Here is a 23,878-nt window from a genome sequence, read left to right as displayed (position 1 = left end):
ACATACCACACCTCTACGTGCACTGTAAGACGGTCCCATCGGAGACACCAGAACAATAGAAGAAGTAGACGCATGTGCATAAACCCCTTCTTCTGTAGCATCAGCCACATAAAGTTTTGATTATTAATCAGTAGCGTAAAACGAAAGACGCGGAAAGAGGAATGAATGGGGGTAGATGGAAGCCGGTACACCAACATTCTGATATCCTCCAGAATTCTTTAATGATCCGGAATAAATTGAATGCTACACGTTGATGGATTACTTTGTTCTTCTACGCCCTTTTTGAGGGATGTATTGTCGGACTTAAACCAACATCTGAAGAAGTGAGATCGCTCCTCTTTTTTTCCCTATTTTTGCTGGCGGGATTGTTTTTGTTTTTGGAAAGCAGTGAAAATATTTTGTAAGCGCGTTTCATGAACCAAGTTATAGGATTTGTTGACAACTCGCATCGAGTTTGTTACACTTCTACCCGGCGTGAAGCACTGACAGTCATGTGGTTGTGACGTCATCGTAAACAAATCCGTTCTACTCATCCAGACGACTTCGCAACGGCGCCATTGCCAGATTTTTCCACTCTGGAACCCGTCCTCAAAAGATTTTGTTTTGGGGCACCCAAAACGCCGGTGCCGTGTGGACGCCAGGCCGAAACGATAAACAATTTTATCAGATTCACCTGAATCCGTTGCCGTGTGGACAGGGCCTCAGTCTCAAGAAGAAAATTAACAAGAAAGACAGGATGGGAGATCCTGCCTTCACTACATACCCACTTGTGCGTGTCCTAAATTGAGTGAGAGGGTATTCTGTAGCAATTCCCAGTAGACCAACAGGTCAAAGAAGAGGAAGAAGCCCTTTGAAAATGTCCCATTCTCAGTCCAGCTGTCTGTCCCTGCAGAACAATGGATTGTGCTATTGTCCAGCAAACACTCCTCAAGGACAAATGTCATTTTTTTCAACATTAACAATTATATTTGTCTACTGTATCCAACATATTAAGTGATTAATGGTTGGGGAAAGTTTCTACTTGTTCTACTTTAAATTAAAATTAGAAAAAGACAGAAAAGTATGGATCTTTCTACAACTACAAACCCAAAACAAGTTAGAGCCTTGCTCTCTGTGTAGCTGGTATGAACACTGGTCAATAATGAAGGCTCTTTCTGAAGAAATTTTTTTTTCTTGTCTACTTATTTTTAACCTGAGATCACCCTACTGAGACAAAGAACTGCTTCAGTGCAGCTTTCTTTCAATATAATTGTATCACACTGTCTCTGTGTGTAGGTGGGCAGAGAGACTATCCATCCATCCATCCATCCATCCATTATCTGTAGCCGCTTTATCCTGTTCTACAGGGTCGCAGGCAAGCTGGAGCCTATCCCAGCTGACTATGGGCGAGAGGCGGGGTACACCCTGGACAAGTCGCCAGGTCATCGCATGGCTGACACATAGACACAGACAACCATTCACACTCACATTCACACCTACGCTCAATTTAGAGTCACCAGTTAACCTAACCTGCATGTCTTTGGACTGTGGGGGAAACCGGAGCACCTGGAGGAAACCCATGCAGACATGGGGAGAACATGCAAACTCCACACAGAAAGGCCCTTGCCAGCCACTGGGCTCGAACCCAGGACCTTCTTGCTGTGAGGCAACAGTGCTAACCACTACACCACCGTGCTGCCCGACGGCAGAGAGACTAACCTGGCCTAAATCTAACACAATGCATTACCTGTTACTTACCTTATTAAAGCAGACAAAAATACTCTTAAGGAACAAATAAAATTCTAAATAACTTCCTATGAAGTTGTAATCAAACTATTACTGATTGGATGTGCATATAGTCTTCAGATATAATTTGGATATAGTATATGCATCATGTATATATACATATTATTAAAGCACCTGCCTAATATTATATACATCCCCCTTGTGCCACCAAAACAGCTGTGGTCCATTGAGGCATAGACTGCACCAGACCTCTGAAGGTGTGCTGTAGTATCTGGCATCAGGACGTTAGCAGCAGGTCCTTTAAGTCCTGTAAGTTGCAAGGTGGGGATTTGTGTGTCCAGCACATTTAACAGATGCTCAATCAGATTGAGATCTGGGGAATTTGGAGATCAAGTCAACACCTTGAACTATGTGTCATGTTCCTCAAACCATTCCTGACCAATTTTTGCAATATGGCAGGGAGCATTATCCTGTTGAAAGAGGCCAGTGCCATTAGGGAATACTGTACCATGAAGGGGTCGACTTGCTCTGCAACAATGTTTTGGCTGGTGGTACGTCAAAGAAACATCCACATGAATGCCAGGACCTAAGGTTTCCCAGCAGAGCATTTTCCAGAGCATCACACTGCATATACCAGCTTAGCTTCTTCCCCTAGTGAATCCTGGTACCATTTCTTCCCCAAGTAGGTGACGCGCACACACACTCGGCCATCCACATGATGTAAAAGAAAACGTGATTCATCAGACCAGAACACTTTCTTCCATTGCTCCATGGTCCAGTGCTGATGCTCACATGCCTATCGTCGGTACTGACCCCATTTCCAGAAAAGTTGGAATATTTTCCAAAATGCAATAAAAACACAAATCTGTGATTTTGTTCGTTCACATGAACGTTTATTTAACTGACAAAAATACAAAGAAAAGCTTTTCAATAGTTTTACTGACCAACTTAGTTGTATTTTGTAAATATAAATGAAGCTAGAATTTGATGCCTGCAACACACTCAAAAACAGTTGGGACAGAGGCAAAATAAGACTGAAAGGTTTATAGGATTTTCAAGTAACACCATTTTGAAAGATTCTACAAAAAGCAGGTTAATTGGTAACATGATTGGGTATAAAAGGAGCAGCACCAAAGGCTCAGTCTTTGCAAGCAAGGATGGGTTGTGGCTCACCCCTTTGTGCCAAAATTAGTGAGAGAATTGTTATTCAATTCAAAAAGAACATTTCTCAATGCAAGATTTTAGGTCTTTCAAAATCTACAGCGCGTAATATTGTGAAAAGATTCAGGGAATTCAGAGACATCTCAGTGTGTAAAGGGCAAGGTCAGAAACCACTGTTGAATGTGCGTGACCTTTGAGCCCTCAGGCAGCACTGCTTGAGAAACTGTCATGTTAATGTGACAAATATAGCCACATGGGCTTGGGAGTACTTTGGAAAAACACTGTCACTTAACACAGTCCACTGCTGCATCCAGAAATGCAACATGAAACTGTATTGCGCAAGGAGGAAACCATTCATCATATTGTATGCAGAAACGCCGTTGATTTCTCTGGGCCCGAACTCATCTCAGATGGACTGAAACACAGTGGAAAAGGTGCAAAAGCCAGCCTTTGTGATGGTATGGGGGGCATCAGTGCCCACGGCATGGGTGAGTTGCATGTGTATGAAGGTACTATTAATACATTGAGGCATATATTGGGATTTTAGAGAGACATATTCATCAAGGCAACGTCTCTTCCCGGGACATCTGTGCTTATTTCACCAGGACAGTGCCAGGCCTCATTCTGCACGGGCTACAACAACATGGCTTCGTAGAAACAGAGTGTGTGTGCTTGACTGGTCTGCTGCCTATCCAGATCTGTTTCCTAATTTGGAAAATATCCCAACTTTTCTGGAAAGGGGGTTAGTACTTTCTGCAATAGACAGGGGTCAGCATGGGCACTCTGACCAGTCTGTGGCTACGCAGCCCTACACACAGCAATCTGCAATGCACTGTATGTTCTGCCACCTTTCTATCACAGCCAGCATTAACTTTTTCAGCAATTTTTGCTAGAGTAGCTCTTCTGTGGAATCGAACCAGATAGGCTAGCCTTTGCTTCCCATGTGCATCAGTGAGCTTTGGGAGACAAAGACCCTGTCATCGGTTCATCGGTTGTCCTTCCCACATACCGAAAACACCTCACAAGACCTGCCATTTTGGAGAGGCTCTACCCAGTCACTTAGCCATCATAATTTGGCCCTTGGCAAAAGTCTCTCAGATCCTCATGCTTGCCCATTTTTCCTGCTTCCAAAACATCAACTTTGAAAACTGACTTTCACTTGCTGCCTAATATATCCCACCCCTTGACATGTGCATTTGTAATGAGATAATAAATGCTATACATTTCACCTGTCAGTTGTTTTAAACTTATGGCTGATCGATGCTTGTGATATATTTTATTTGAATTTTATTTATTTGAACTTAAACTAAAAATGTGAATTATTTGAGCTAGTGGGGTTTAGAGAAAGAGTTTGATTTAATGTAGAGCTGAAAATGTAGACAGCTTAGAGTTCAGTTTACTTTTCAACTTGGCCTAAGGGTAGCATATATTTTATGAAATGCACTTAAATGCTCTCCCAGAGAGAATCAGAGAAATGTCTATAGTATTGCTCACTGATAGATGTACATTGAGTAAGCAGTCACATTGTATACTACTTTTCATCTGTTTACTCACTCGATATTTTTTTAAGGTAAAATTCCATACATATCGCTCACTTTGTACATGTAGGTACCCAATTACTGACTGTAGTTCACATGTTGCATGAATACTCACCCTGTGCATCAGGACCACTGATTCAGTAATGTTTAGGTGGTGGATTATTCTTAGTGTGTGTTGTTGTATGAATGTATCAAACACAGCATGGACATGTACACTGTGTACATTAATGGCCAATTTATTAGACACATCTATCTTGAAGGTGTACAGTTTGAGACTTGTCTTTTTTGTTATTTTTTTACCTCTTCGTCATTGTCAGTTTCTGACCACAGAATTGCCGTTCGCTGGATATTTTTAGTTGGTGGACTGTTCTCAGCCCCTTCATTTACAATGAGGTTACTCTGCAACACTACTTCACTCATACCAGTGCCACACGCTACCATGTCATTACCATGTCAGTCTCACTGATGTGCTTCATAACTGCTTAATCCTGGTCAGGGTCACGATCTATTCAGAGTCTGTCCTGGGAACAATGGACACAAAGCTGGAGAATTCACCCTAAATTGGACGCTAGTCCATTGCAGAGCACAGTGCACACACATTCATACACTCATTTATATCTATGGGCACTTCAATGTAGTCGACACCTGCTTGTTTTTGGGATGTAGGAGGAAACCCACATGGACATACGAAGAACATGCAAAACTCCACACAGAACAAGCTCAGGATCAAACCAGTGACCCTGGAGTTGCACCACTGTGCCACCCTGTTGAGAACGATTCAACACCTAAATACTGTCTTGTCAGTGGTGATCCCTTTGCATTGATGGACAAGTAAAATGAGGCTAACAAACTGTGCATAGCAACAGATGCACTACAGTCAGTCAGTATAACACTTTTTTTTTGCATGTTGGCAGGTGCTACTCTTATTACAGTACCTTGAAAAAGTATTCATACCCCTTGAACTTTTTCACATTTTTCCACCTTATAACCACAAACTTAAAAGTTTTTTATTGAGCTTTTATGTGATAGACCAACACAGAGTAGCACATAATTGTGAAGTGAAACGAAAATGATAAATGGTCTTCAAATTTTAAACAAATAAAAATCTGAAAAATGTGATGTGCATTAGTATTCAGCCCCCCTGCGTCAATACTTTGTACAGCCACCTTTTGCTGCAATTACAGCTGCAAGTCTTTTGTAGTATGTCTCTACCAGCTTTGCACATCTAGACACTGAAATTTTTGCCCATTCTTCTTTGCAAAATAGCTCAAGCTCAGCCAGATTGGATGGAGAGCGTCTGTGAACAGCAATTTTCAAGTCTTGCCACAGATGCTCAATGGGATTTAGGTCTGGACTTTGACTGGGCCATTCTAACACATGAATATTCTTTGATCTAAACTATTCCATCGTAGCTCTGGCTGTATGTTTAGGGTCATTGTCTTGCTGGAAGGTGAATCTCCTTCCAAGTCTCAAGTCTTTTGCAGCCTTCAACAGGTTTTCTTCCAGGATTGCCCTGTATTTAGCTCCATCCATCTTCCCATCAACTCTGACCAGCTTCCCTGTCCCTGCTGAAGAAAAGCATCCCCATAGCATGATGCTGCCACCACCATGTTTCACAGTGGGGATGGTGTGTGCAGGGTGATGAGCAGTGTTAGTTTTCCGCCACACATAGCGCTTTGCATTTAGGCCAAAAAGTTCAACTTTGGTCTCATCTGACCAAAACACCTTCTTCCACATGTTTGCTGTGTCCCCTACATGGCTTCTTATGCCTGTCTTTCAACAATGGCTTTCTTCTTGCCACTCTTCCAAAAAGGCCAGATTTGTGGACTGTACGACTTATAGTTGTCCTGTGCACAGATTCTCCCACCTGAGCTGTGGATTTCTGCAGCTCCTCCAGAGTGATCATGGGCCTCTTGGCTGCTTCTCTGACCAGTGCTCTCCTTGCTCGCTCTGTCAGTTTAGGTGGACGGCCATGTCTTGGTAGGTTTGCAGTTGTGCCATACTTTTTCCATTTTTGAATGATGGATTGAACAGTGCTTCTTGAGATGTTCAGAGCTTGGGATATTTTTTATAACCTAACCCTGCTTTAAACTTCTCCAGAACTTTATCCCTAACCTGTCTGGTGAGTTCTTTGGCCTTCATGATGCTGTTTGTTCTTCAGTGTTCTCTAACAAACCACCGAGGCCTTCACAGAACAAGTGTATTTATGCTGAGAGTAGATTACACACAGTAGGACTCTATTAACTAATTAGATGACTTCTGAAGGCAATTGATTGCACTGGATTGTATTTAGAGGTATCAGAGTACAGGGGGCTGAATACTAATGCACACCACATTTTTCAGATTTTTATTTGTTTAAAATTTTGAAGACCATTTATCATTTTCGTTTCACTTCACAATTATGTGCTACTCTGTGTTGGTCTATCACATAAAATCTCAATAATAAACTTTTAAGTTCGTGGTTGTAAGGTGGAAAAATGTGAAAAAGTTCAAGGGGTATGAATACTTTTTCAAGGTACTGTATATCCATATAATAAGACTGTATACCCTATATTGTTGGGAAAGCATGCACAGACATCATATGTAGATTTCCAGGATATGAATGATTTGAAGTCAGTTTGCATGAAAAATATCATTGAATTCAAGTTCAAGCAAACTATACTGAAGTAAAAGCTGATCTAAGACCAAATTTGAGACATTTCCCATATGATACTATGATGAGTTTACTGCTTTTAGATTAGTACTGGAATCAGTCACGTTTTGGCCAAGCACGTAACTGAGATTTTACCCTTCATGGCTGTGGTATATCATGAAATTTCTTTCCCTTTTCTCTGTGCGTTCTTGCCGCTTTTCGCTCTATGTGCTGACTCTGTGCCAGGTCTCCAGTTACCCTTCCTGTTTTCCCTCACGCTTCTGCGGTTCCGCCTGACCATTCCCACCGGCATTCCTGCTCCCAGCCCTGCGCTCAAAGCACAGACAGATTCCTACAATTCCCTGCAGTATTCCCAGAGGATTGCAGCGTGGCGAGAGCTTGGGAAAGTGCTCTTCCGGAGTCAAGGATCCACCAAGCAACAGACAGTTTTGGTCTCTCTAAACCCCCCCCCCCCCCCCCCCCAACCCCCATTCTCAGAATCAACATTTCTAGAGTGAATGAAACCCAGGCAGCCAGAATGATTTTTTTTTTAAGTGATTCTAAGGGAAACACAGAGCTTGGCAGATGTCTACAAGTCCAAATTCTTTTTTTTTTGTCCATTATAAGGAATGAAAGAAGTGAATCAAATATATTTACTAGGTATTTCAAAAATGTATGGCTCCATTTTTCTTGTCAAACATGACTTTATAGGCACTGCATACCTCATAATGATCTTCAGTATTTTCCAAGAACTGAACCATCAGGAGAAATCTTCCAAGTTACTGCAATTACACAGCTCTGGTGCATGGCATGTCTTATACAGTATGGTGTTCAATCTAAATAATTGTCATAATATTGAGTTAATCCATCATGTGTTGCATTAAGACCACACAAACAACTGCAAACAAACGTTACAGATTAGTTTACATAAGGAGTCACTGTAGCCATGTCTTGCACAGAACGCCAAAAGCCAAGACCATGGTGGAAAAATTTAGGCTCCACTACATCAAGATAATGGATGAAGATGCTGTTGTCTCTGTTACATATGCTAGAGAGACAGAGCTTTCTCCTCACTTTCGTCCTCCCAAAGTAGGGTTATGAAGTCTTTGACCATGGGATAGTTCATGGACCCCATGATATGAACTCTGTCGCCCAAGCTATGAAAACATTCTGATATTGTTCTTATACTGACACCCCCCACACACACACACAAAATAAAAATAAATAAATAAACACACTTGTTAGTTTATCAGTATGAAGAAATAGAATATAAATAGTGCCAGTCACAAACAGAAAGCTGCCATCAGGATGGAAAATATTTTTCTATCTATATGCTTTGCTTCAAGACATATGAAACTTTGGCACAATACTGTCATCACTGGACTGGTTGAAGTACATTTTGTACATTTCTATCAATTTATTCAATTGTTGCACCTACACTGTCAGAAATAGGGGTACAGTAGGAGTCCATTTCTGTCCCCCAAGGTACAAGCTACACTAATGTACCCCTTAGGGCTCATTATTGGACCTCCTGGTAACTATTGCCCCTTTTCCACCAAAGTAGTTCCAGGGCTGGTTCTGGGCCAGTGCTTAGTTTGGAACTGGGTTTTCTGTTTCCACTGACAAAGAACTGGCTCTGGGGCCAGAAAAACCGGTTCCAGGCTAGCACCAGCTCTTTGCTGGGCCAGAGGAAAGAACCGCTTATGTCAGCGGGGGGGGGGCGGAGTTGTTAAAGGAACAGTCCACCGTACTTCCATAATGAAATATGCTCTTATCTGAATTGAGACAAGCTGCTCCGTACCTCTCCGAGCTTTGCGCGACCTCCCAGTCAGTCAGACGCAGTCAGACGCGCTGTCACTCCTGTTAGCAATGTAGCTAGGCTCAGCATGGCCAATGGTATTTTTTGGGGCTGTAGTTAGATGCGACCAAACTCTTCCGCGTTTTTCCTGTTTACATAGGTTTATATGACCAGTGATATGAAACAAGTTCAGTTACACAAATTGAAACGTAGCGATTTTCTATGCTATGGAAAGTGCGCACTATAATGACAGGCGTACTAACACCTTCTGCGCGCTTCGGCAGCGCATTGATACTGAGCTCAGATATCAATGCGCTGTCGAAGTGCGCAGAAGGTGTTAGTACGCCTGTCATTATAGTGCGCACTTTCCATAGCATAGAAAATCGCTACGTTTCAATTTGTGTAACTGAACTTGTTTCATGTCACTGGTCATATAAACCTATGTAAACAGGAAAAACGCGGAAGAGTTTGGTCGCATCTAACTACAGCCCCAAAAAATACCGTTGGCCATACTGAGCCTAGCTACATTGCTAACAGGAGTGACAGCGCGTCTGACTGACTGGGAGGTCGCGCAAAGCTCGGAGACGTACGGAGCAGCTCGTCTCAATTCAAATAAGAGCATATTTCATTATGGAAGTACGGTGGACTGTTCCTTTAAGACCAACAACAATAACAAGACCGCGAAAGATCGCCATTTTTAAGCGACGAGAAGCAGCAGCTGTACAAACACGAAGTCATCCATTATTATTATTGTTGTTGTTGTTGCTGTTGCTGCTGCTTCTTCCGTGTTGTTTTTGCTTCGATATTCACGCCAAGGTTTATGCAAACATAGCGACGTAACTGACGTATACAGCGACGTAATGACGTATACAACGACGTAACTGACGTGTACAGTGACGTAATGACGTGTCTTCCGTTAGCACCGCGAGCTATGGAAAAGCAAACTGGTTCTCAGCTGGCTCGCAAGTTGAACGAGTTGTGAACCAGCACCAGCACTGGCTCCGAACCAGCCCTGGAACTGATTTGGTGGAAAAGGGGTATATGTGTACCTTTTTAGGGTCAAAAAGGTACATATATGTTCCCGAGCAGTATATAAAGGGTACAAATAAGTACCTTAGATGGTACGGCACCAGTGACAAGCCATTGTACTCTTAAAGGGTCAATAATGAACTTTATTTTCTGAAAGTGTACTGTCACCCACATATCACGGTGAACTCTGTTTTTTTATGGATAACTCTTGTTGCATGTTGTGCTGACGTTCCCAAATTTCCACTTGAGGATCAATAAAGTACATAGCTACCTATCTAATAGATTAAAAAAGCAGAATGAACTGTTTTAAAAAGTGCAACTTTGCCAAGTCACACTATATTTGGAGTGGAGATTTACATCCAGTATTTCTCACTATAGAAAACAAACTTCATCTCCTGCCACTTCCTCTCCCCCTTCTTTCTCATCCTGGGTTTAAAACAAAAAACACAAAAAAAACAGCTCTACAAAGTGCACTGAACCTTGACAGGGCCCATGTCAGAGCAGCAGCTTGCAAGCACGACTCCAGTGGCAGCAGGGGGTGGGAGAAAGCGAGGTTGAAGGAGGAAGGGAATGGAAGGAGTGTGTGTGTGTGTGTGTGTGTGTGTGTGTGTGTGTGTGTGTGTGAAGGAAGGGGGCGGGCAGTGACCACAGCATCTGTGCTCCGTTCCCAACCACTGCAGCACAAAAGGCAGAGAGCTTGTGGAATCCTGAGCAGCCAGAATTCCCTCACCAGCACAGCGCATTCTGTAAGTGCTGCCACGGAGACGGCCGAGCCATGAAAGAGACTCAGAGTCTGAAACTGCTTTAATATAAAAGACTCCCTGGTGAATTACTGTAGCAGTACGGTTCCACTGAATTACGGTCCGATGATTGAGCATCTGGCAAAATGCATGGTCTGTATTTATGTGTCAGATCAGCACAATTCAGGCCAGATGTCATTTCATACAAGCTTGATTAATGTCTTGCATTAATCTAGAATGATAAAGAAATTCATGCACACACACCATGTCTTATGCATGCACACACACACACAGACAGCCAGACAGACGCACAGACACACACGCATACTTTATGGAATGATCATATGTTTTCCACATATGATTTTGTTAGTAATAAGGGATTACATGGGGGAAGAAAGAGCAGTTCAACATGTTATGGCCTGAAAATGCACAAGCAAACTCATATAATCACGTGAGACTCAAATAACCCAATTAATCATCTGGATAATCTGCGATTTAAAAAAAAAAAAGTCACAAGTCAACATGTAAATATATATGAATAATGTCAGGATATCACACAAAATCATTTGGAAAAATGAATCGTAAATAAGAAAAATCAAAATAAATGAATAATGTGAAAGAATCAGATGTGCAACTAAATGAATCGTGGGGAAAAATCACTAAGTAGTACAAATAAATGAATCATGTGGGGAAAAAATACATCACATGAAAATGAACGAATTACTTGAAAAGCATGATGAATTGTGCTATTCATTTGAAAATTAGCCTTCAAAACGTTTCACAGACGCTTCCTACTAAACAAGACCAGATATAATGGTTTAAATAAGAGTAGACTTGGCATGATAGTACTGATTTGTTGGAAATGGAATACTTTGAAATTATGCTGAAATCAGATAAATATCCCATGGACATATCAAGTAGAATGGAAGTGACTTCTTTATTTTTTTTTTCCTAAAGCAATCCTCCAGTTAAGAGGAGATCAGTATAAACAGCCCTTACTATCAAACAGGCCTGTAATCACATAACAGACTCAAAGACGACCAGGCTGCTGTCCAAATTCACTTCAATACACACACTGTTTGACTGCTCTACACAACTCATACCACTGTCTCAAATCTGCCCTTTTTCTTTGGCCTAGAGTCCTTCTTTACCACTTGGAGATCCGAAGTGTAATAAACAGTGTCACAGGACAATAATTACATGCTAGTTAGCTGAAGCCTGGAACATGATGAAGAGGTGGATTTGGCAAATCAGAGTTGAAAACCTGAATTCATGAATCCAGACCACAATATGGATATGAGTCAGTGGCTGCGTGACAAAGCTGAGAGTCATCCAGAAAAGCTCAGAAATTCGATTAAGCTTTCTTCCTAAGTGTGTGCTGCATTACAATTGAAGTGTTAGTGCTGGAAACCAGACACAACTGTGTGCTCTGAATAGTAAACAACACGGCTGGGTAATATGATATGCGTTACAGTACACTGTGTTATTAAATGAAATATTTCCCTGTAATAAAATTCATTTCCATTTTTAATAATAAGGGTTCTTTCTCTTGGAAATGTGGCATACTGTGTATCATGAAGTATTGCAATATGGGTTTTATTTTGTTGGTGGTTGCTTTTAAAAAAAAAAAAAACATACTGTGCAGGTCTAGTATTTAGTCACAAGGGTAAACATCACTTTTTTTTGTTACCAGACTGATTTTGAGAGTGAATAACTTCTGATCTTGGACAGTCAGGTAGATTTAGTGCTGCTTGATGGAAGTTATCTGTGCTCCAGCTGCTCTGTTTACCACCTCTCCTTTCACTCTATCTCTTTCAGTGGAGCAGTGAAGAGAGACCATTGTTCTGCAGGCTAAAACGACTCGCCTCACTTATCCAATTACCCACTTCTCTATCTGCGCTGTCTCTCCCTGCCTGCACTGGAATGCACCTATTTAACACACACCTCTCCCCGAGCTAGAGCAAAACACCTCACTCTGAACCCTGTCTGCACTCACAGAATGAAGAGAAAAGAAGTTCAAGTAGTGACTCATCTTCCAGAGGAACGCTCCACATATTCTCTTTCTTTCCATACATGCAGTTTCATTCTGAGAATCCCAGCTGATCCAATTCAAACGTATGAGTTGAACATTGATTAACAGTATATGCTTTCTATCAAGTATGCAGAAGCACACACACACACACACACACACACTGCTGTACCTGGATTGGTTGGTTGAGCCCTACAGAAGCGCTCTTGAACTGGTCTTTCATTTTGTGAAACCTGACACTACTGAGTATGGCAACATCCACTCAGTGATTTCTCTTGGAGCAACCAGTCCTCTTCCAGTTCTTCTTCTTCGTTTCTTTCTTTGCGCCCCTTTCAAACACTCTTCTTCCTTGATCCCCTGTTCTTCTGGTCTCTGGATGGCCCCCAAGCCTTTTCCCACCAAACGTGCAATGAGAAGGAAACTAGAAGCAGAGTCTGAAAACTATCTCCACCAACTTCAACCCAAGCAACCCAATCTCTCCCTCCTACTTCCCTCTGCACTATTGCCTTCTTCTCTCTTTCCTCTCTCACATGCTCTTTCTCTGCACTTTTCCCACCCCTCCCTCCTCTCTCACCAAGACCCCCACACACACACTCTGTTCCTCTCTCTCCTTTTCTCCCTCCTCCCCTTTCCCATCATCCCTCCACCCCCTACTGCTGAACTAATCTGCAGCTAGCTGAGTGATTGGAGGTCTGGTTGTCTTGGTAATGAAGTGTCCTGTTTTAGCCGCAGAAGAAAGCAAAGCTGAATGCTTAAATGACAGCCAAAGAAAATAATACAAGCGTTAAATACTTGTCTGCCTGATTAATAGTGTATATATATATATATATATATATATATATATATATATATATATATATATATATATATATATATATATATATATATACACATCAATATGGTGGTGGTATGCTGTACACTGAGAATATAATCAGAAATCATTTAACTATATAACACCATATTGCATACAGTTATGCCATTAATATTACACCATACCAGGTTGGATTGTTTTGTCAAAGAAAAATATGTCTAAGTGCTGTGTCCCTTAAAAAAATATGCTCCAAGGAGTACCATCTCATCTCATCTCATCTCATCTCATCTCATCTCATTATCTGTAGCCGCTTTATCCTGTTCTACAGGGTCGCAGGCAAGCTGGAGCCTATCCCAGCTGACTACGGGCGAAAGGCGGGGTACACCCTGGACAAGTCGCCAGGTCATCACAGGGCCCATAAAAACAATGTTAAATTACGTAAATCATTCTGAGGTCTAGTTGAAAAGATGAAGGTTGTATCAGTTTTCTTAACTAAGAACTAACTACTACTACTACTGCAGTTATATCTCATGTAATGTCATACTTTTTTGAAAAACTGTCATGTTCTGTCACATTGCCATGATTTTTCTTATTATTATTTTGACATAATTTCTAAATTTCTACATTATTTCTTCCATAATAGGTTTCTCAACAGCTCTCTGAATAATTGAAGGTTCTTAGCTTCCTAAAGCGATTCTACTTGGAACTGTGTCTGATAAGGAAATGCTCTGTTGTAAGTTTATACATAGAAACTTGTTTAAAATGTGTTTATTTAATTTTTGCTCATTTGTCCTCTCCAATCTGTGTTTACAAAATGCTGCTCAAGCTACATCACAGGGCAGGGCTTTCTACCCTCTTTGGCATACATGAGCTCTCAAACACCCACGATTGGTTAGTGTCACTGGGATTGACACGCAAGAGAGTGTACGGTATAACCATGTCCAATTTGGCTCTCTTGACTACAGAACGATGTGACATTGCTGGGATTTGAACTTTCATTCTCCTAATAATAATGCACACACCTTCCTGATGCACCATTCCAGAGCCCCTGCTTCAGGGTTCTAAATCTTTCAGGGTTCTAAATCTTTCAGGGTTCCTCCAAACTCACAACTGAAGAAGCAACCCTTTAGGTTCTGGATTTGCCTTCCAGTGTAGTTGGGGGGAAAAAAAAGCCATGTTGGAAATCTACCATCACTGTTCTATTCACGTGTAGTTCCATGAAGCAATCCAGAGGCACCACTGCTGGACATGCGAGAGGGACAGAGTCAGAAATGACTCCTGGCTTGTATTCAAGAGATGAGGAGGCAGGAGAAGTGGTGGATCACAATTCACACAGATATTGGCAACTTTGTGTGCTGAAATGTCCATCCATTTTCTCTTTCATTGCCTGTTTCTACTCTATTTTACGTCTCTTAAAAATCTGTTCATACAGAGAATGAGATAAGCCTCAAATCCTCATCTAGAATACTATTGCCAATTTTGTGGCAGTAATTGATGAAAAAAATCAACTTTTTGGAATGTGTTGCAGGCATCAACTTGTTTTTTTAGATTAATCTTCTGACAAACTTTCTCTCAAGGTCTCACAAGGCTAAAAAGCTGTACCACAAAAAGCATTAAATCAAACACATCTAAGACACACATTAAAGACTTAGATTTCAAAGACTACCACTTTAACAATAATGAATGCCCCATCTGTGACAAGCAAGACAGCTTTAAGACAGAGTCGGACTGCAGGGGGAGGAGGATGTGAATGCAACATCTGTTCAGGGATCTTCATACCTTTTGGGTGGAGGATGGACGACAAGTATATTAACCTCTCAATGGCAGCTGAACATCAGGTCAGTAAAAAATTTTAATATTTTGGGCTTCTGGGAATTGTGCACATGCACATTTATTTTGTAAAGTGCAAAGAAAACAACAAAGCCCATGAAAACAAGAACCATAAACATTAACTGTGGATACAGTACAAGAGACATAAAGGCTATAAATAATAATGTGGCACACACATGATAATAAATGACATCTGCAATAAAAGATTAACGGTGAGATAATGGGTGTATTTCAATGTCAAGGATGCTTCCTTGGTAAGATGGGTCCTTCCAAGTCAGGTTCTTCAAAGACTAGGCAAGTGTGCGTCATTGAAAAGGTCCTGCCTTGTACGTGCACATAGGATTGTGCGTGCATTAAGAACACTGAGGATACACACATGCATCCTTGACAATTCGCTGAACAAAGGACTTGGTCCTTGGTAGAATTCAAAGGATCTTAGACAATGGAATAGTCCTTTGGTGGGATTCGACGATGTGGCATCCTTGAAATGCAGCTGTTAAGGATATTTCCTTGACATTGAGAAACACCCAGTGAAAACTAGAACTTAAATAGTGGTGCTAACAAGGCATAATGAGACACAATACAAACACAAGATTTTTTTTTTGTAAACATCGAGCAACAGTGGATCGACACTCACTCTTGCCCCTTTTCCACCAAAGCAGTTCCAGGGCTGGTTCGGGGCCAGTGCTTAGCTTGGAACCAGGTTTTCTGTTTCCACTGACAAAGAACTGGCTCTGGGGCCAGAAAAACTGGTTCCAGGCTAGCACCAACTCTTTGCTGGGCCAGAGGAAAGAACCGCTTACGTCAGCGGGGGGTGGGGGGGTGGGGGGGGTGGACTTGTTAAGACCAACAACAATAGCAAGATCGCGAAAGGTCACCATTTTTAAGCAGCGAGAAGCAGCAGCTGTACAAATGCGAAGCCATCCATTATTATTATTGTTGTTGTTGTTGCTGCTGCTTCTTCTCCGTGTTGTTGTTGCTACGATGTTTGCGCCAAGGTTTATACAAACGCAGCGACGTAACTGACGTATACAGCGACGTAATGACATGGCTCCGCTTAGCACCCCGAGCTATGGAAAAGCAAACTGGTTCTCAGCTGGCTCGCAAGTTGAACGAGTTGTGAACCAGCACCAGCACTGGCCCCGAACCAGCCCTGGAACTGATTTGGTGGAAAAGGGGTATCTGAATTTCATGCCTGCGACACATTCAAAAACTCCAAAAAGGTTGGGACAGCGGTAACAAAAGACTGGGAAAGTTGTGGAATGCTCAGAAAACACCTGGTTGGAACATTCTACAGGTAAACAGGTTAACTGGTAATAGGAAAGGCTCAGTCGTTCACAAGCAAGGATGGGGAAAGGTTGACCACTTTGTGAAAAATTGCATGGGCAAATAGTCCAACAGTTTAAGAACAATGTTTGCCAATGTACAATTGCAAGGAATTTACTGACTTCACCATTGACCATCCATAATATTGTCAAAATATTCAGAGAATCCAGAGAAATCTCTGCATGTAAGGGGCAAGGCTGAAAATCAACATTGAATGCTGATGACCTTCGATCCCTCAGGCAGCACTGCATTAAAAACTGACATGATTGTAGAAAGGATGTTACTACATGGACTTGGGAACATTTTGGAAAACTGTTGCTGGTAAACACAGTTCATCACTGCATCTAACATGCAAAGTGAAAGCCATATCAACAGCATCCAGAAACACTGCCGAATTCTGTGGACCCGAGCTTGTCTGAGATGGACTGACACCAAGTGGAAAAGTGTGCTTGCAGTCTGACAAGTCCAAATTTTGAACTGTTTTTGGAAATCATGGATTTTGTGCCAGGCGGCACAGTGGTGTAGTGGTTAGCACTGTCACCTCACAGTAAGAAGGTCCTGGGTTTGAGCCCAGCAGCCGGCGAGGGCCTTTCTGTTTGGAGTTTGCATGCTGTCCGGGTGCTCCGGTTTCCCCCAAAGGCATGCAGGTTAAGCTAATCGGTTGCTCTAAAGTGACTGTAGGTGTGAGTGTGAATGGTTGTCTATGTGTTATCCCTGCGATGACCTGGCGACTTGTCCAGGGTGTACCCTGCCTCTCACCCATAGTCAGCTGGGATAGGTTCCAGCTTGCCTGTGACCCTGTAGGACAGGATAAGCGGCTACAGATAACGAATGGATGGATTTTGTGCCCTCCAGGCCCAAGAGGAAAAGGAACATCCAGATGGTTACCAGCAAAAAAGTTCAAAAGCCAGCATCTGAGAGGGAATGGGGGTGTGTTAGTGCCCATGGCATGGCTAACTTACACATCTATGAAGGCTCCATTAATGCTGAAAGGTACATACAGGTTTTGGAGCAAGCTACACTGACATCCTGACAACATCTTTTTCAGGGACGTCCCTGCTTATTCCAACAAGACAATGCCAAGCCATATTCTGTATGTGTTATAACAGTGTGGCTTCATAGTAAAAGAGTGTGGGTGTTAAACTGGCCTGCCTGCAGTCCAGTCCTGTCTCCCATTGAAAACATGTGGTGCATTATGAAGCGTAAAATACGACAGCAGAGATCCCGAACTGTTGAGCCACTGAAGTTGTATGTCAAGCAAGAATGGGAAAGTATTTCCCTTTCAAGACTTTAACAATTAGTGTTGTCAGTTCCCAAACACTTACTGAGTGTTGTTAAAAGAAAAGGTGATGTAACACAGTGCTCCTGTCCTAACTTTTCTGGAACGTGTTGCAGGCATCAAATTCAGAATGAGTATATATATTTACAAAAAAAATTTTAAGTATGAAGATTTAGATCTTTTCTTTGTGTTGTATTCAATTGAATGTAGGTTGAAAAGGATTTGAAAATCATTGCATTCTGTTTTTATTTACATTTTACACAGAGTCCTGACTTTTTTGAATCAGGGTTAGTAAAATTAATAATTTGTTAAATCCCTAATAAAAATAAAGACACTTCATACTACAATAGAAGGCAAAATTACTGGAAAGTGGTAGTTGCACTGGATATTTTTTCAGCATTACAACTACAGGGAGGATGGTTTTTCAAGGACCTACTGACATCATGTCAGACTGAGGCTAGATAAAGTAGGGGAGCATTGGATCAGTTTTAACAGGGGTCAGTTGTAACACTATCAACTGCCCCAATCAGCAACATACAGTACAGTTCCAGTCACTCTGCCTGTGCTCAGTAGCATCCTCTACCTGCCTGCAAAAGAACAGCAAATTAATCACAGCTCTGAAGACTTTGTCATCAAAAGTCAGGTTATGAAGTATGAAAGTAATTTTGCTCATCTGAAGAATTGTGTTCATTTTGTATGCAAATGAAACCAAAATATCCCTTACCAAAAAGAAGTATACTTCAAGTTAATTTTATTAAGTATACTTAAATAAAGTTAAAGTATATTTCCTTAAGTATACTTTTGTGTACCAAGTATACTGATATCAACGTACTTACAGTATACTTGTAAGTAAACTAATCTAATACTTCTCGGGACTAAATTGGCCCACTTTTAGTTTATAAAAAGTATACTTTCAGTCTAAGAGAAGTAAACTTTGAGTATACAACTAGTATTTTTTATTTTGTACTGCAAGTATACCACAAGTGAACTTATATACCAATTGTTTACTAGTCCTATAATTGTAGTCCATTTTTTAGTTTACTAAAGTATACTTTGTAGTATACTGGAAATATACTATTGGTTTACTCGTTACACACTTCTAGTCCACTTTTTAGTTTATAAAAATATACTTTATAGCATATTGGAAATATACTATTAGTTTCTGGTTATATACATCTAGTCCACTTTTTAGTTTTGACGTATACTGCAATTACCCTTCTAGGTATACTACTAGTTTTCTAGCCCTAACCCTTACCTCGCGCACACTACCAGTAGACAACTTAAGTGTTTTGTACCTTAAGTTACAATGAAGTTATAAAGGTAAGAATTCACAAAATAACAACAAATACTCAGGATTAAGAACATATTCATTTTCTTTAAAAATCAAAATTTATAGCAACATTGTATTAAATGCCAAAGTATAAAAACATGGCAATGACAACTGAAATTGACATCCAAGCTCTAAAGAAAAAGAAAGAAAGAAAAAAATTAATTATCCCACTCAGGAGAATTAAAAAAAAAAACTTATATGGAACCACAGACATACCTAAGAGTCAACAATGCTGAAGCACAACTACAGGGCAAGTACACTTAAACATAAGGCACAAATATTTTAGAAAAGAAAAGAAAAGAAAGAAAGAAAGAAAGAAAGAAAGAAAGAAAGAAAGAAAGAAAGAAAGAAAGAACAACTTTATTCATCATGCACTTGTGAAATTTTCTCTCTGCATTTAACTCATCTGAAGCAGTGAACACACACGTGAGCAATGAGCACACACACACACACCCAGAGCAGTGGGCAGCCATGCTAACAGCGCCCGGGGAGCAGTTGGGAGTTAGGTGCCTCGCTCAAGGGCACCTCAGCCCAAGGCCGTCCCATATTACCCTAACTGTATGTCTTTGGACTGTGGGGGAAACCGGAGCACCCGGAGGAAACCCACGCGGACACGGGGAGAACATGCAAACTCCACACAGAAAGGCCCTTGCCGGCCGTGGGTTCGAACCCAGAACCTTCTTGCTGTGAGGCGACCATGCTAACCACTACACCACCGTGCCACTTAATAATAATATTTTAATACTTTATTACACTTTTGTTAATTATATCTTGATCAAAAGTTTAAGTATGAGCTTAATATGCTAAGACTTTTATATATACTTTTCAGTATAAGCCAAGTGTACTTATGTATAACTTTAAGTATATCTCTGATAAGTAAATAACTGAAAGCATACTCTCTTATTTTTAGTTTAAAAGAAGTATACTAGAAGCACACTTGAATAAACTTCTTTTTTGTAAGGGATACCAGTTTTATCATTTTGTTTAGTTGACTATCCATTAGCTTGATTGACAGTTGAAAATACTGAGCTGACCAGAGAAAATTGTTGACCATGTGGGGTCTGCTGTAACAGTTCTAACAATACAAGTATTTAAGGTACTTAACAAAAATTCAAAAGAGATTCCATTTTCTTGAAAAATTGCTGACTTCTTGGAAAACATATTATTGTTATTCATGTGATGCATTTGTGCGTCATGCATTGCCCAGTGTTTTAGATAAGATATAAACATGAAAATGGCATTTGTTTATTAGAAATAGTTACCAGATAAGTATACTTATTTATATGAAAAAAAATCTATGTTTCGTGTATTTTGCTTATCATCGTCGGCTGTCTATCGCTAGCGATGATGACTGCTTCATTAGGATACAAAGAAGTGCAGATAGGCCGCGAGGCCTCCACCAGAGCGATAGAGTCACCTGCAGTGGCAGCACAAATGGCCTGGCCGAGCCGCCATGGAATGCCTGGACTCGTGAGCTCTCGCATACTATTCTCCTCTCCTAATGAAGCACTTTGCATAGTAAGCTGAGACAAACAATGTCGTGCCCCCATTGTGTTGTCTCTCTGGACCTCCAGACCTGATGCCAAGTGGTGCACAAAAGTGCCACAGACCTGATGGGTATGGAACTTGCCCCGCAGTGACAACTGACTTGCTGAGTGATGCCATCCATTGGCCATTTGAGGGGCTCTTCCATATGCCATCAGGTAGTGTGCCATCGACCCTGTTGGATTCATCTGCCACATTGCACCAAAAAGTGCCCTGCTGCCAGCGCCTTATTGATGATGTACTATTTAACCCATGACTGGAACCCAGGCAGGTGCTACCACTCCGAGTCAGAGCAATGGTGATTAAGGGGTAACTCCACTTTCCCCAATACTCAAGTCCTCCTGGACCTGAGACTCACCACCACTACTCACTGTAGTTTAAAGTCATACCAAATCTTAATTTGCTTATAAGATTTACATGAAGGTGTAAGAAATGTTACATTCAACTGTCTTTTGTTTTCTTTCTTTCTTTCTTTCTTTCTTACTTATATTTACCGAGATCCATTCCACTGCCTCTGCTGTATCGTTTGCTTATTATCATGAGCAAATGGCATGAGTTGTCCTTTTATTGCTATTACAATTTTATATACAGTAACACTTTACATACAACAGCTAACACAGTGCACACTAGTAACCCCTGTTGGTCAAGATTGTTTATCGCAGCAATTCTTTACAACATATGACAAATGAAAATCTTATTTGTTTTATTTTGCATTCTTTACTGCAAATAAACCACAAAAGTGTATCATTTTTCTGCATCATTTCTATTTCATTAAATGCAAGTGCTCCAGCACTGAAAAAGCATCCAATTTCCTCTCGGAATAAAAGTCTCAATTTTAAGGTTTTAATTTGACTCACACTTACAGGTAACATTCCTGTTGAAAAATGTCATTAAACGCATTAGCTCAGGGGTGGGCAATTATTTTTTCCATGGGGCCACATGAGAAACAGAATTTTGTGGAGGGCCGGACCAAAAGGCTGAACTAAAGTCTGCATAATATTAATTGTATTTCTTTATCTAAAGCAGTAAATAACATTGTTTTACAAGCTGCTAAGACTGGTAAGAGTATGGAAAAAACGAGGTTGCCTTACAAAAAATGTCATTTATTCAATCAAATTTCCCAAAACAATGGTTAACAAAATGTGAACGTTTGTACCATTTTTTTCAGTCACATTCACCCCAAAACACAATAAAGACATCACAATATTGCCTTTCTACTCCAAATATCAAGCAAGATACATCATATTATAATAATGATGCCCACATTTGTAGTCTAATCACCTCATTTGGTGTTTTTCATTTGGTAATGCCGACTCAAATTGTAGTCTTTGAACACTGCGATCTGCTCTCCGCAAACTAAACACACGGCTTCATCTCTGACTTCAGTAAATAAATACTTAGCAGTCCATGTTTTGTTGAAAGCCCTGCATTTGGCATCTACCTTTCTTCTTTTTGCGGACATTTTGGGGACTAAAGTCTTCTTGTGATCTGCTCGCAACAACTTCGATTCGGTGTAGGTATCAGATCTACAGATCGGCTCGGGCTCCGGCGCCTGCTAGTGACGTCACACTATGTGATTGGCTGGACTGTTTGAAGGATGACGTACAAGTTTGTGGTTGGTCTGGACAAATTACGGAAGTAGTTATCGCAGGATTAGGTTTCGTGGGATTTCATGTCATGCTCATGTCGTGCGCATTGCGTTTTTGTTGAACACAACTTCAAAATAAAAGCAATGCGGCCCGCGGGCCGTAAAATGCCCAGGTCTGCATTAGCTGGTATGTTGTAGAAGTATGTTGACTTACATCTATCCATCATCTGTACCACTTACTGTATCTGTCAGGGTCACAGGTGAACTGGAGCCAGTTCCAGCTGACTTCAGGCAAGAGGTGGGCTACACCAACCTATCACAGGGCTAACACAGAGACAAACAACCATTTACACTTTGGCAATTTAGAGTAGCCAATGTTTTTTGGACCGCAGAAGAAAACCAGAGAATATAGAGGAAATTCACATGCAAACTCCACATAGAAAGGCCCCAGTTGGACATGAGGATCAAACCCTGAACCTTCTTGCTATTGAGCTAACCATTGCACCACTGCACGACCCTCCATGTTTACTTGCACTAATTGTATTTTTGTTTGGTACAAAATAAATAGAAAAATGTTCATATGATAAAGGGGAGGCTGAACTGCACAAACCTGCAGTTCCAGCTGATAAAAATGTAGATAAACACATTACGCCCAGTCGTAAAGATTACCTTCTGATCTTGGAATAAATTTCATTTCTTCTGGTGCTTTTTTGTTCAGCACTGATGAAGCAATTTTACTGTGACATGCATTCTTACTGTACCTGGATAATGTGTCTACAACTATCTAAATCATATATAGATTATGAAAGGTCATTAATAATAATAATATAATAAGCATATATCAGCTGACTAGAAAGTCATCAAGCTACATTATACTATGGAGAGGATTTCATGCCAGAATGGAAAGTGATGAGAAAACATAAAATACAATACACAAACCCCCCCCCCCCCCCCCCCCCCCCCCCCCTCCTTTTTTTTTTCATGATAACAGCCACACCCCTGAGTATGCTGTGACTGGACAGTGATTGCATTTCAATATGGCATGACTTCAACACACCAATGAAAGGGAACTGCAATGCAGTCAGATATTACATTCACTTCTAACACAATATCATCAAGAGATATAAAAACAATACAGTGAATATTTTGCTTTTCAGTGTATAACATTTCCAAGTCATGCAAATGAAAAGTAATACAGTTTGTGCACTTCATGTACCTTCACTGCTGTAAAAGCTTTTCTATGTTAACTTGCACTGTGAAATGCACTGCAGCGGTGCGGATTGTTTTTGAAGGTGGATCACATTACCTTCTGACACACTTTCAGCACTTAATTCTTAAAAAGCATTCCGTTGCAGATTGTTGTTCATTATCAAGATTTATGAGAAAGATTTCCCCGAATGAAATGTAATCTCACCTGTGAAAAAATGTGAAATACAATATGCAAATGGTATTGTGATTCATGAGTGACAGAAAACATACACAAACACTGATAAAAAACAATCCTTGCATTCTTAGAA

At 40.8% G+C, this 23,878-nt stretch overlaps 1 protein-coding gene across 1 annotated transcript in view; it reads right to left on the bottom strand.

Annotated features, from left to right (window-relative positions):
* Nucleotides 1–13,175, bottom strand: part of si:dkey-82f1.1 (DENN domain-containing protein 2A) — a 66,499-nt gene extending 53,324 nt beyond the window's left edge. Inside the window, exon 1 of the mRNA XM_060914556.1 lies at nucleotides 12,825–13,175. The gene's annotated coding sequence lies outside the window, so the exon portion shown is untranslated. The remainder of the gene's footprint in view (nucleotides 1–12,824) is intronic.
* Between the last annotated feature and the right edge of the window lie 10,703 nt (nucleotides 13,176–23,878).

Source organism: Neoarius graeffei, chromosome 2, assembly GCF_027579695.1.
Source record: "Neoarius graeffei isolate fNeoGra1 chromosome 2, fNeoGra1.pri, whole genome shotgun sequence".
NCBI lineage: Eukaryota > Metazoa > Chordata > Actinopteri > Siluriformes > Ariidae > Neoarius > Neoarius graeffei.
The sequence above is the reverse complement of the archived record's forward strand: the minus strand, read 5'-3'. Positions and strand labels throughout refer to the sequence as shown.